At 40.8% G+C, this 13546-nt stretch overlaps 1 non-coding gene across 1 annotated transcript; it reads left to right on the forward strand.

Annotated features, from left to right (window-relative positions):
- The first annotated feature begins 6676 nt into the window (after positions 1-6676).
- On the forward strand, positions 6677-6783 carry LOC145956635 (small nucleolar RNA R71). Its single transcript, XR_014432874.1, has one exon. It is a non-coding gene; the product is annotated as a small nucleolar RNA R71 (small nucleolar RNA).
- Positions 6784-13546: the final 6763 nt, after the last annotated feature.

Below are 13546 nucleotides of genomic sequence, written 5' to 3' on the forward strand. Positions count from 1 at the left end.
ACGCACATCAACTCCGTTGTTGGTAATCAAGACGAATAAAGGGGAAGGTCCGACACCGTTAAGGATCACTGCTCCAAGACCTTTTCCCTACGAATCAAATAAGGTTGTGCCATGGATATACGACATCCATTCTTCTGCCGACAGCGATATCTCTAACATCGCTGGACTTGGGGGCATGACTAGGAGTGGCAGGATCTACACTCCCGAAGATCTTCATGATAAAGCTCCCAAGAACAAAGGAAAAGAAAAAGAAAAGGAGAAAACCGAGGAAAATAAAGAATCCGAGGAGGAGACTGACGAGCTGCTAAAATATATCCGACAGAGCGAGTACTCCATCGTGGATCAACTTCATAGGACGCCAGCAAAGATTACTCTGTTGTCGTTGATCCTAAGCTCCGAACCGCATCGGCAAGCTCTGTTGAAAGTCTTGAACGAGGCATACGTGTCGCACACTATCTCCCAAGACAAGTTTGAGGGGATTGTTAGTCACATCACGGCTAATGATCACCTCACTTTCACCGATGAAGAGATCCCCGCTGAGGGACCGAATCACAACAAGCCCTTGCACATCTCTGTAAAGTGCAAGGAATATCACATCGCTAAAGTCTTGGTGGATAACGGATCTTCCTTGAACGTGATGCCAAAAAGAACGTTCGATCAAATGGCAATCAAGGGAATCCAAATGCGCCTGAGCAACATGATCGTCCGAGCTTTCGACGGTTCTAAAAGAGAAGTGTGATGTATGGAAAACCGCAAGTGTACGGTTGTCGTCAAGTAATAAATATCGAATCACAGGGACTACGTGTTTGACCTAGAATTACTAGTATTTTAATTTGAATTTTAAAACAGATAGAATGTTTGTTTTGAGATGATAAGATCAGATTCGCTGGTAAAAGAGATAGTAATGCAATTAATGAATAAGATAAAACTTTAAGATAAGATAAGGAGATTTCCGGGAATCTAGGGTTCGCACAAAGAGTTCCAACAATATTGAATTATTATTTTCATTAATTAATTCTATTCCATCTTGAAGGTAGTCTTAACCTAATTTAATCCTTGCACCTTCTCAGGCTACGAGGAAGTGTTTAATTAAAATTAATCCCTACTCTCGTGGTAATTACGTTCAATTAAACCCATTAAGATCTTTGTTAATCTATTGCTCCTCGAAAGCTTAAATCAACTCTCGTGATTTAACACTCAAGTCTGTTCCTTTAGGTTCCGATAATTAGGTTCTCCTCTCAGTTCATCCCTAATTATCTATGATTATGAAAATTAAGATTAATTGTTTATCATAATTATAATCAAGTTCTCCTCTCAGTTCATCCTTAATTAATGTTATTATGAAAACAATAATGTTAAAGTTCATATATAAAATATAAAAGAACAAATCAAGAATTGGAATAAAATTAAGAAACTGAATAATGCATTAATAAAGAGGTTCTCAGAGGCTAAGCCCTGATCCCAGAAAAAGGGAAACTACTCACAGGAGTTCATAGTAGTTCTCCAACAAAAGAAGAATAAAAGAAAAGCAAACCTTAGAGTCGATGGCACAGGCGCCCAACCTTCTCCAAGTGTCAAAAACTAAAAAAAACTGTCTCCGAAAACAAAAAGTGCTGTTCTAGGCTAACCTCATCTAATTTATAACCTAAAAGGGTAAAAAGGTAAAACTACCAAGATAAAAATTACAAAAATAAAAATAAAACATAAAACTTAAAAAGCTGGGACGCGAAGTGAATCACGGCCGTGACTTAGAATCACGACCGTGATCTTCTCTGGAGCACATCTATGAAGGGTTAGTGGCGTTCACGGGTGTGATTGGGAGTCACGGCCGTGATTTTCTCTGGTGAATCACGGGCGTGATTTAGAATCACGGCCGTGATTTTCCCTGTAGCTCAGCATTTCCTCTTTAATTCTTAAATCTTGATCCTGCTCAGAGAAAACACAACACATACCAAGAAAAGCATAAAATAGGAAAATGATATAAAAATTTATTAAAAACATGAAAGATATGCATGATTATGCTATGAATTCTTGTGAATTAAAGTGCTAAAATACGAGTAAAATACACAACATCAAATAACCCCAAACTTGAACTTTTGTTTGTCCTCAAACAATAATTAGCACTTTGAAAAAAAAAGAATCATCAAGAATTAACTGAGCATTTAAAATCTTCACTCTTAGTCTCACAAGGTCCAATTAGAATCTTAATCTTTCATTACTAGCGCCAACTCTTAGTTTCTAAGAGTTTCATGATGTCAAATCTTGTAAAGCTCATTAGTCAAACGAAGATAATTTAACAGAAATAATTTTTCAATGCTTGTGACACAAATAGGGGTAATATTTTTATTTTTGTTTTTGTCTCACCTAAAACATTTCCCCAGTAGCCAATCAGTGTAGAGAGGATGATAATTTCAAGAACACGTAGCCTCAAAGGGGGTCTAGCTATTTTACTAAACAATTCCCCAGTAGCTAATTAGTTCCCTTAGTTTTCTAAGGTTAAGAATATTCTCCCTCTAACCTATGACCTCAAAGGGGTGCTAGGTGATTTTTTTTTTTTTTTTTTTTTATTACCCCCCAAAAGCTTTTAAGCACGAATTAAAAAGAATTTATCTTCAAGAGACTATTTTTATAATTCTCGATCATTTCAAGTCTCAATACTAAGAACCAAGTGCTAGCCACAAAACCAGCTAATTTTTCAACCTTTTGTTCTGAGACTTCAAGATTCAATTCATCACATTCAGTGTTTTCAAAGACGAACAATTTCATTAAAAATATTTACTTTTCAAACACAAATTCAAGCTGGGATTAACTGAATATCTATATATGCATGATTTTTTTTATTTTTATTTTTATTTTTATTTTTTTTTTATTTTATTTTTTTTACTTTGCATGAATGAATGAAATGCGTACATCCTCCTAACCCCAAACTTAAAGATTTGCTTGTCCCGAAGCAAAGAGCTAATGAATGCATGATAGATTATTTTGACAAAATTATAAAATGCATGAATATGCAACCAACCCACAACAGAAAGGAATGCTTGTCCCTAAGCATCAGAGTAAAATAAGGAATAAGAAAGATCTCACTGTGGTGGAAAATCATCTGGATACCGTTGAATGTGCCATTGATACATTTGATCAACCATGTAATTATAATGCTGCTGGCGTTCATCCATTTGTTTCAGCCGGTTATCCATTGATTGAATAGCTGCCAGGATAGCAGCATTGTCCACCTCAGGTCCAGGATGTAGAGGGGGTTGTTCAGGAGCTGCTTCCTCATCTGCAGGAGCCGCTTCCTCAGCTGCTGGAGGTAGGTCCTCTAATGGCTCCAGTGGAAACTGCCGTGTAGCCCGGTTCTTCACGGTGTATGTTGGATTTGGTAACTGGTGGTGCACTCCCGACTGGGTTACTACAAAGTAGTATTTATCATCTTCATCTTTCGCAATGCAGTTCATAGAAGAGCAGGTAGCAAAATTAATAGTACGGCTTCCAGGGAGTGATTCTAACTGGTCCAGCCAAGCGTGATAGCCAAGGTGTTTGGCTATAGTGGTAATGAGGCCGCCATTCACAATCGCACCGTGGCTGGTATTGGAAATACTCTGGAACTATCGTGCCAAATGACTGCCAGAATCAATAGGCTCCTCTCTGTTTTCCATCATAGCCCATAAAAGTAAAAGGTCGCTCAAACGAACCTTTCCTTCAGAATCACCTCGGGCCAAAACAGTAGAGGCAATAAAGCGGTGCATAATACGGATGGCGGGATGGCGGAAAGCAGAGGAATTACATTTTCCAACGACCCAATTACTTGTACCTGTCAAACTATACCAAAAAGAACCAGGGTTGAAAGAACTTGGGGTTTTCGTGCTCCCTCCAGTGGGAAATCCAAAAATATTATTGAACTGAGCCAGGGTTAATTCGTGTTCTTGGTTAAACATACGGAAAGAAATCAAACCTTCAAAACAATTTGGCCCAGATAATATTTCCGTGTGGAGAGAGCTCAAGAACTCAAGAACTAGTCGAGGATAAACAACATCATTATGCATGGTAGCAAAGGTTGTCCACCCAATGTTAGTTAACATGAAATTGATATCAGCACGTAAACCCAACTTACGAATAAATGGGAAGTCGAGATACCTGGTAGGATGGATAGTGCGGAAGCGTAATACCTCGTTCCGCTCACGCTGTTCATCGTTCCGATAGAACCTCGGAGGAAGGTGCGGAATTTCACTTGCTTCTTCCTCGTAACTGTGGGTATCGGAAGCGGTGGAGGACGAACCAACGGTACGGGTGCGCTTGGGAGCCATGGATGAACGGAAGGAGTGAATGTGGGAGGAAGAGGGAAGAAGAGGAAGAAGAAGTGAGAAGCTAGGGTTTGGGAGAGAAGAAAAGAGAGAATGGGCAGAGTTCGTAAGTTTGAGAGAAGTGAGAATGTAAAAGGAGGGGGAAAAATATATAAGGGAAAAGGGGAATTTCAAAAAAAAAAAAAATCACGGGTTGTATCTGTTGAGCGTCAGCAGGGAATCACGGGCGTGATTGGAAATCACGGCCGTGATTCTCTCTGGAGTTGTCCAAAAGAATTTTTCCAGAGAAGATCACGCCCGTGATTTAGAGTCACGGTCGTGATTCTCTCTGGAGTTTTCCAAAAAATTTTCCAGAGAAGATCACGCCCGTGATTTAGAATCACGGTCGTGATTCTCTCTGGAACTCTGAAATTTTCTTTTTTTTTTTATTTTTATTTTTATTTTTTATTTTTTTTTATTTTTTATTTATTTTTTTTTTTATTTATTTTTTTTTTTTTTGGAATAAATGAAATGAAATGCGTACATCCTCCTAACCCCAATCTGTTGAAGGCTCAAGAAGAGTTTCTACTAGAGGATCTTTTTCTTTACACGGGGGACTTGAATCGATCAAGCAAGCATAATTAGGTTGAATCCCCTCAAGATCTATGTGCTTTCCTCCAACTAGAAAATTCTCCAAGGGATCCCTCAAAATAGATCTCATGACTTCTTCCTCCATGTCTTTAGGCAATATATCAACCCTGCAGCAAATATTTTCAAGAGAAGGTTGTCTAACAGATTTAGCAATATTAAATTCCATTGTTTCATCATTAATGGATAAGGACAATTTTCCATGTTTGACATCTACTATCACGCCTGCTGTAGCCAAAAATGGTCTACCTAGTATGATTGGTATTTGTTTGTCCTCTTCCATTTCTAAAACAACAAAATCTCCCGGAATTAAAAATTTACCTATCTTAACTGGAACATCTTCTAAAATTCCTATGGGATATTTTATAGATCTATCTGCTAACTGGATTGACATTGCTGTAGGCTTTAATTCTCCCATATCTAATTTCTTGCAAATTGATAAAGGCATTAAACTGATACTTGCCCCAAGGTCACATAAGGCTTTTTCAAACCTTAGATTTCCAATGAGACAAGGTATAGAGAAACTACCAGGATCCTTAAGTTTTTTGGGCAAATTATGATGGATCAATGTAACAGTCTCTCTATCATCCAATTTCCTTCGGTTAGCTAAAAGATCCTTAAGAAATTTAGCATATGTAGGCATCTGTTGTAGAGCTTCTACAAATGGAATGTTTACATACACTTGTTTGATCATATTTAAAAATTTTTCAAATTGTCTATCAAGTTTAGTCCTTGCTAACCTTTGAGGAAAAGGAATTGGAGGGTGATAAACAGTTTGAGGCTTTGATGAAGATACTTTTTCTTTTTCTAATCTCTCTTTTTCAGGTTTTTCAACCATAGGAGAAGCGTCTTCATCAATCTCAATATTATCATTTTGATTAGACACAGGTCCGTCTAATTTCTTCCCACTCCTTAAAGTAACAGCATTAACATTTTCAGCTGGGTTTGCAACTGTTTTACCTGGGAACTTACCTGGAGAATTGTTTGAACTAGGCATCAACTGTGCAATTTGATTTTCCAGCATCTTGTTGTGGAGAGTAATATTCTCAACCTTGACAGCAAGGTTTTGAATAGAATTTGCCATTGAATCATTGGTCTGTTTTTGATTATTGACAAAATTCTCCATAAGGTTTTCTAATCTTGAAACACTTTGTTGAATTGAGGGTGTCTGTACTGGATTTCCTTCCCCATTAATGAAGTGATTGGACGGACGGAAATTAGGTTGTTGATTGCTAGTTCCTTGAACTGGGTTATTCTTCCAAGAAAAGTTAGGATGATTCTTCCAACCAGGGTTGTATGTGTTGGAATATGGATTACTCTTCTCTCTTCGAGGAGTGTCATAGAAATTATGAGAAGCTTCCACTTGTTCAGTAGTATCTTCTTTTTCTCCAGTAAAAATTGAGGTACAATCTACTGCAGTGTGCCCTTGTTCCCTACAAAGGTCACATACTTGATTTGTAGCCACTGAATTAACCTTAGCTTTTTCCATCTTGTCTAATCTTTGATTAAGAGTATCAAATTTTGCTAAGAGTAACTCAATATTGTTCACTTCATATCGCCCCGGAGTTCCTTTCCTTGCTGTGACTTCTCTTTCACTGTATTGGCTGTGATTTGAGGCTACATTTTCCAAAATAATCATGCAGTCATTAATAGGTTTCCCCATGAAAGATCCTCCAGCTGCTGAGTCTAATATCATGGTGCTTTGTTGGTCCAATCCTTCAAAGAAAAATTGGATGGTAAGCCAACGGTTGAAGCCATGTTGTAGGCATGCTTGAAGATATCCTTTGAACCGCTCCCATGCTTCATAAATAGTCTCTCCAGTGCCTTGTTGGAAATTAGTGATTTTCTTCCTCAATTCTTTAGTTTTAGAAGGAGGAAAGAATTTCTCTAGAAAAGCTTTTTCACATAATTCCCAAGTTGCTATCTTTTCTCTAGGCACTGTTCTTAGCCACATCTTTGCCTTATCTCTCAAGGTGAGTGAGAATAAGCGGAGTCGCATTCCATCAGAAACTTCATCATCAAATTGCTGGGTCTCACAGATTTCCAAGAACCCCTCTAAGTGGTCATTAGGATCTTCTGATGGTAGTCCTCCAAAGGTGTTCTGTTTGAGCATATTCACCAGAGAAGCTGGTACAGTAGCTCCAGTTCGCATCTCCCCTCCAGGTATCCCACGAGCTACGGGTGCAGAGTAATCCCGAAGCGGTAAATTATCTCGTTGTGCAGCCATGTCAAATTCTCTAGAAAGGTTTCTTTTCCTTCTCAGGAGAGTTCTTTCAATCTCAGGATCAAGTGGTGTTGGTTTCCCAAGACGTAGAGATCTCTTTTGCATTAATCCTAAGGCACTGCAAAAAAAAAAAAAAAGAAAGTGACCCGTGAAATCTGAATTGGAGAAGTAAACACTAAAAAAAAATTATTTATTTATTTAATTTTTTTTTTTTTTTTTTAAAAAAATTCGAATTAAAATAATTGTAATTTAAATCAAGAGACGTAGTCCCCGGCAACGGCGCCAAAAACTTGATGTATGGAAAACCGCAAGTGTACGGTTGTCGTCAAGTAATAAATATCGAATCACAGGGACTACGTGTTTGACCTAGAATTACTAGTATTTTAATTTGAATTTTAAAACAGATAGAATGTTTGTTTTGAGATGATAAGATCAGATTCGCTGGTAAAAGAGATAGTAATGCAATTAATGAATAAGATAAAACTTTAAGATAAGATAAGGAGATTTCCGGGAATCTAGGGTTCGCACAAAGAGTTCCAACAATATTGAATTATTATTTTCATTAATTAATTCTATTCCATCTTGAAGGTAGTCTTAACCTAATTTAATCCTTGCACCTTCTCAGGCTACGAGGAAGTGTTTAATTAAAATTAATCCCTACTCTCGTGGTAATTACGTTCAATTAAACCCATTAAGATCTTTGTTAATCTATTGCTCCTCGAAAGCTTAAATCAACTCTCGTGATTTAACACTCAAGTATGTTCCTTTAGGTTCCGATAATTAGGTTCTCCTCTCAGTTCATCCCTAATTATCTATGATTATGAAAATTAAGATTAATTGTTTATCATAATTATAATCAAGTTCTCCTCTCAGTTCATCCTTAATTAATGTTATTATGAAAACAATAATGTTAAAGTTCATATATAAAATATAAAAGAACAAATCAAGAATTGGAATAAAATTAAGAAACTGAATAATGCATTAATAAAGAGGTTCTCAGAGGCTAAGCCCTGATCCCAGAAAAAGGGAAACTACTCACAGGAGTTCATAGTAGTTCTCCAACAAAAGAAGAATAAAAGAAAAGCAAACCTTAGAGTCGATGGCACAGGCGCCCAACCTTCTCCAAGTGTCAAAAACTAAAAAAAACTGTCTCCGAAAACAAAAAGTGCTGTTCTAGGCTAACCTCATCTAATTTATAACCTAAAAGGGTAAAAAGGTAAAACTACCAAGATAAAAATTACAAAAATAAAAATAAAACATAAAACTTAAAAAGATGGGACGCGAAGTGAATCACGGCCGTGACTTAGAATCACGACCGTGATCTTCTCTGGAGCACATCTATGAAGGGTCAGTGGCGTTCACGGGTGTGATTGGGAGTCACGGCCGTGATTTTCTCTGGTGAATCACGGGCGTGATTTAGAATCACGGCCGTGATTTTCCCTGTAGCTCAGCATTTCCTCTTTAATTCTTAAATCTTGATCCTGCTCAGAGAAAACACAACACATACCAAGAAAAGCATAAAATAGGAAAATGATATAAAAATTTATTAAAAACATGAAAGATATGCATGATTATGCTATGAATTCTTGTGAATTAAAGTGCTAAAATACGAGTAAAATACACAACATCAAAGTGGTGGGAGAAATCAATCTTCCAATCCAAATTGGACCCACCATCTTTAATGTCGAATTTCAAGTGATGGACATTACTCCCGCATACAGCTGTCTCCTCGGCCGACCTTGGATTCATGATGCGAAAGTTGTTCCCTCTATGCTCCACCAAAAAGTCAAATTCATAGTGGGTGACAAGCTGGTGACCGTACAAGCTGAAGATGACATATTCATCAGCAAGCCATCTGCCATACCTTACGTGGATGCAGCAGAGGAAGCTCTAGAGACCGCCTTCCAAGCATTGGAGATTGCCAATGTCGAAACGTTCCCCCGAGAAATGAAGAAGGTAGCCTACATGCTCACCAAGAACGGATACTTGCCTGGACAAGGACTTGGCAAGGATTCCCAAGGAATTCCCAAGCTACCCATTATTAAGGATAATCCGGGGAAACAAGGGTTAGGATACAACCCTAATGAAGATCAAAGGACGAAGAGGAACCAAGATCCTTCTCGACGTTCTTTAAGCCAAATCTTTAGGAAGGCCGGTTCACAAGCGTCAAGGCCGGTCGTCGTCATCAAGTGCTCTTCTCCTTCCGATAGGGATGTATAGACCTGATGACTATTAGAGATTACTCCTCGGGGACAGCCCGACCCCCGAGCCTCGATAGGGCACATGTTTCCGCTATAATTATAATAAAATCGTTCTTTATTCTTTCTTATTACTTCTTTTCTTGCTTACAATAAATTTCTAGACCACATTATTTTAACCCTGTTTGAATAAGCATGAATGAGGTTAAAATCGTCTTAATAACAATAAACCCGCATCATTTTTATGTGGAAATGTGTGTGACAACTTGGAGCACCTTTCCTTGGCCTCGATAAGTGCCATCATGGATAAAAAGAAATCTTTTAAGAACAAAAATCATAAAAATAAAAAAAGCTCGGCAAGAAACCCAAAAAGGGAGCTGCGCAAAAATAAGAGCAAAGAACCCGCTAGGAATCCCACGAAAGGGTGACCTAGGCAAAAATTAGGGTTGCAAAAATAAACAAAAACAAAGGTCCGCTAAGACGCCACAAAGGGGTGTTTTAGGCAAAAATAAGGACAGTCAAAAAGCAAAATAAATCCATGATGGTACCATGAGCTGAATTCAAAAAGAAAAGTTCAAGGGAAACTATCTAAGTTGTCAAATCACAACGTCAATAACAAGACTTTCTTAATTTCATAAATGTTTAATCAAACAAGCCTAAACACATAAGCCTACCTTGACCAGGCATTCTTACAAAAATCATTTTCAAAACAAAAATAATCCCCTCTAAAACACAAACTTCTGAACAAAAATATCTTTCCCTTCTTTTCTCTTGTCCGAAACGATTTTAGAATAATCTAGTGAAAACATGGAGATATAGTGGTCAATAGGAGGGTTGATACGTCTTCTAAAGGAAGGGAAGGATCACTGGGTTGATGACACCAATCTCGATATAACACGCATCATTCCTCGGTTATAGAAGTCGGCAGCGCACAGCCCGTCTAGAGGAATGGCAAAAATCCAAACAGAGAAACGCATCGGTTAATTCTTTTGAAAAAATAAATCAAATAGAATTAGGTGCATCATACCGCATACATGCATACAGATGATAGGTGTACTGGAAGATCACTTATTCTCTGTTTATTAAAAAAAAAAAAAAAAACTCAATACGGCTGTATTCTACTCAATACGCCCGTATTGCAATTAGGGTTAAGAACGAATTTTTAACTCAATACGGGCGTACTGAGTTGAATACGCCCGTATTGGCCATAACGTATACATCAATACGAGCGTATTGAATTCAATATGGCCCGTATTGGCCCCTCATTTTGTACAATAACGGTAAGGTCAGTACGGCCGTACTGACCTACTTTTTTCTATAAATACGTCCCTTCCCCCTCTCATTCTGCACAGCATTCTCATCCCTCTGCATACTTTGTCTGTGAGTGTGTCTGAGATCCCCCCAATTCCGAGAAATGGCCGAGTCATCAAGAAAGAGACAGAGGGTCCCCGCGCAACTCGAAATGACCGCGCGACATCAAGAGAGGCTGGAGTTCCTTGAGTCGTTCGTCTTCCAGTCATCAAGGGTGCTCGACTTCAGCATCCTCCGGGCAATGGAATGGGAGGATGAGGTCCGAGGCTACATCGCCGCCATAGGATGGGGGTTCCTCCTTGATCCCCACCCTAAGATCTATCCGACTGCGACGAAGGAGTTTCTGGCTACCGTCGGCGTCACAGAGTCGACGAACAGTTTCGGCGCGACGGTCTACTCGGTGGACTTCTGGATGAAGGGAGGGTACCGCTCCCTGACACTGGACGAATTCAACGTCCAGGCTGGCTTCTTTCAGCGAGCCGATCAGTTGGAGTATCGGGACGCCGTTTGCGAGTGCCCTGATCATCTGACCCCGACAGAGATGTGGAGAGAGGTCACGGGTCAGATGGACTATCACACCAGAGTAAAGGGTACCCGGCTCCCGACTGCGCTCCGGATTTGCCACAAGCTGATCACCGGCTCCATCCATGCCAGACCGAAGAGCCCAGAGTCAGTGACGCGACAGGATCTACTGGCTCTTTACTGCATGGCCACCGGATAGAGGGCCAACCCCGGATTCTTTTTCCTCGAGCATATAAAGAATCTGGGGGCAAGAGAGGGTAGCGACGCTCGGCGAGGATACATTATGGTCTCCACGCTCCTTTCACGACTCGCCGAGACTTGGGGGTGCCCCGATGGCTTAGATGCGGGGGAATTGGCGCCCAAGCCCATCAATGCTGCCACCCTGCTCAACATGAAGATCATTGCCAGGGCAGGGAGGCAATATGTACGAGCGACCACCCACGACACCTTCAGCGAGCTCTTCGAGAACATCGAGCTCCCGGGTGATGTGGACCCGCAGCCAGAGGCCGACACCTCGCAGCAGGACAGGGCCTATTTTGATGCTCGTTTCAACGCGTTGCAGCAGAGCGTCGACGCTCGATTCGACACTGCTCAGCACAGTATAGACGCCCTGAGACAGGATTTTGACAGCCTGTCAGTCTGGCTGCATCGTCGCTTCCCAGACCCTCCACAGGATCCGCCGGCAGAAGAGTGAAGACCGGCTATTTTTCTTGCTTTTTGTTTATTTGATTGATCGGGCTGTGCACCACTCTTTTCATTACCATTGTACAAATTTCATTCCATTTAATAAATGAAATTTTCCACTTTTGAATCCAAAATTCTTTAGCACTTTAATTTCTGTACAGAAAAAAGCCGAAAAATCGACAAAAAAGGCAAAAATTCAGAAAATCCGACAATCGTACAGAATAACTGAGCCTGGAGAGGCTTGCCGAAATAATACTCCCCAGAGACATCTCAGCCTGCACTCTTGGGCCAAATTCCCAGTGAAAGCTATCAGAGCAAGATCAGCAAGATTCCCCAATCGAGGCATGATCATCCAAACGAAATATCCGAGTCAAAGGACTTAGACTTCCTCAGTGGAAGATAGCTTTCCAACTCGAGCGACGAGTGAAGCTAAGCCTAAAGAGGCTTTCTAAATAATACTCTGGGATACATAAGATCTTCAATCCCCATTCGCCTTCTCAGAGGCACTCCTTCAAAAAGAGAAAATCCAAAAAGATCAATACCCATTCCCCAAGAGGAATTCGGTATTCAAATAAACACCGAACGTCAAGATAATCCGCCTAACAGAAGAGGCCAGTCAAAATCAATACGACAAAATCCCTCAGCGGATAACAGCCTACGCAGAGGCAACAAAACCAGAAAAACAAAAAGACACCCGAATAAGGATAATCGGGATACTCCCCAACGTCGAAAGGACGTCAGCCAATCATAAGGCACCGCTCACCTCAGAAAGAGCATCTTTGTGTCTACATCCCCAAAGGAATCAGAATTTCCCCAGTGGGCACCAACTACGCAATGGAAAGTTGGGACACAAGAACCTATGAGTAACTGCACATCCCCTAGACGGATCCCTGAGTTATCCAGCCCTCAGCGGCACCAAAATCAAAAACAATCGTCGAAGCAGCATCGTGGACTGTGGAGACAAAATTATCACAAATCCCTGGAGAGGGCAAACTCACGTTGCCAAAGTGACCAGAAGCACGGAGGTATGCAACCCTGGGGAGGGCAAACCGCAGACCCTGGAGAGGGCAAACTCAAGCTGCCAAGGTGATCAGAAACACTGAGGTACGCACGAGCCTGGAGAGGCGACGACCAATACTCAGCTACCCCGTCGTCAGAAACATGGAGGTATGCAGCTACCGAGGTTGTAAGAAACACCAAGGTATGCAACGAGCCTGGAGAGGCGACGACCAATACTCAGCTACCCCGTCGTCAGAAACACGGAGGTATGAAGCTGCCAAGGTGATCAGAAACACTGAGGTACGCACGAGCCTGGAGAGGCGACGACCAATACTCAGCTACCCCGTCGTCAGAAACACGGAGGTATGCAGCTACCGAGGTTGTCAGAAACACTGAGGTATGCAACGAGCCTGGAGAGGCGACGACTAATACTCAACTACCCCGTCGTCAGAAACACGGAGGTATGCAGCTACCGAGGTTGTCAGAAACACCGAGGTATGCAACGAGCCTGGAGAGGCGACGACTAATACTCAGATACCAACGTCGTCAGAAACACGGAGGTATGCAGCTGCCAACGTCATCAGAAACAAGGAGGCATGCAGACCCTGGAGAGGGCAAACTCACGCTACCAAGGTTGTCAGAAACACCGAGGTATGCAACGAGCCTAGAGAGGCGACGACTAA

The sequence above is a fragment of the Cajanus cajan genome, chromosome 3, assembly GCF_000230855.2.
Source record: "Cajanus cajan strain Asha chromosome 3, NIPB_CcT2T_4, whole genome shotgun sequence".
Classification (NCBI taxonomy): domain Eukaryota; kingdom Viridiplantae; phylum Streptophyta; class Magnoliopsida; order Fabales; family Fabaceae; genus Cajanus; species Cajanus cajan.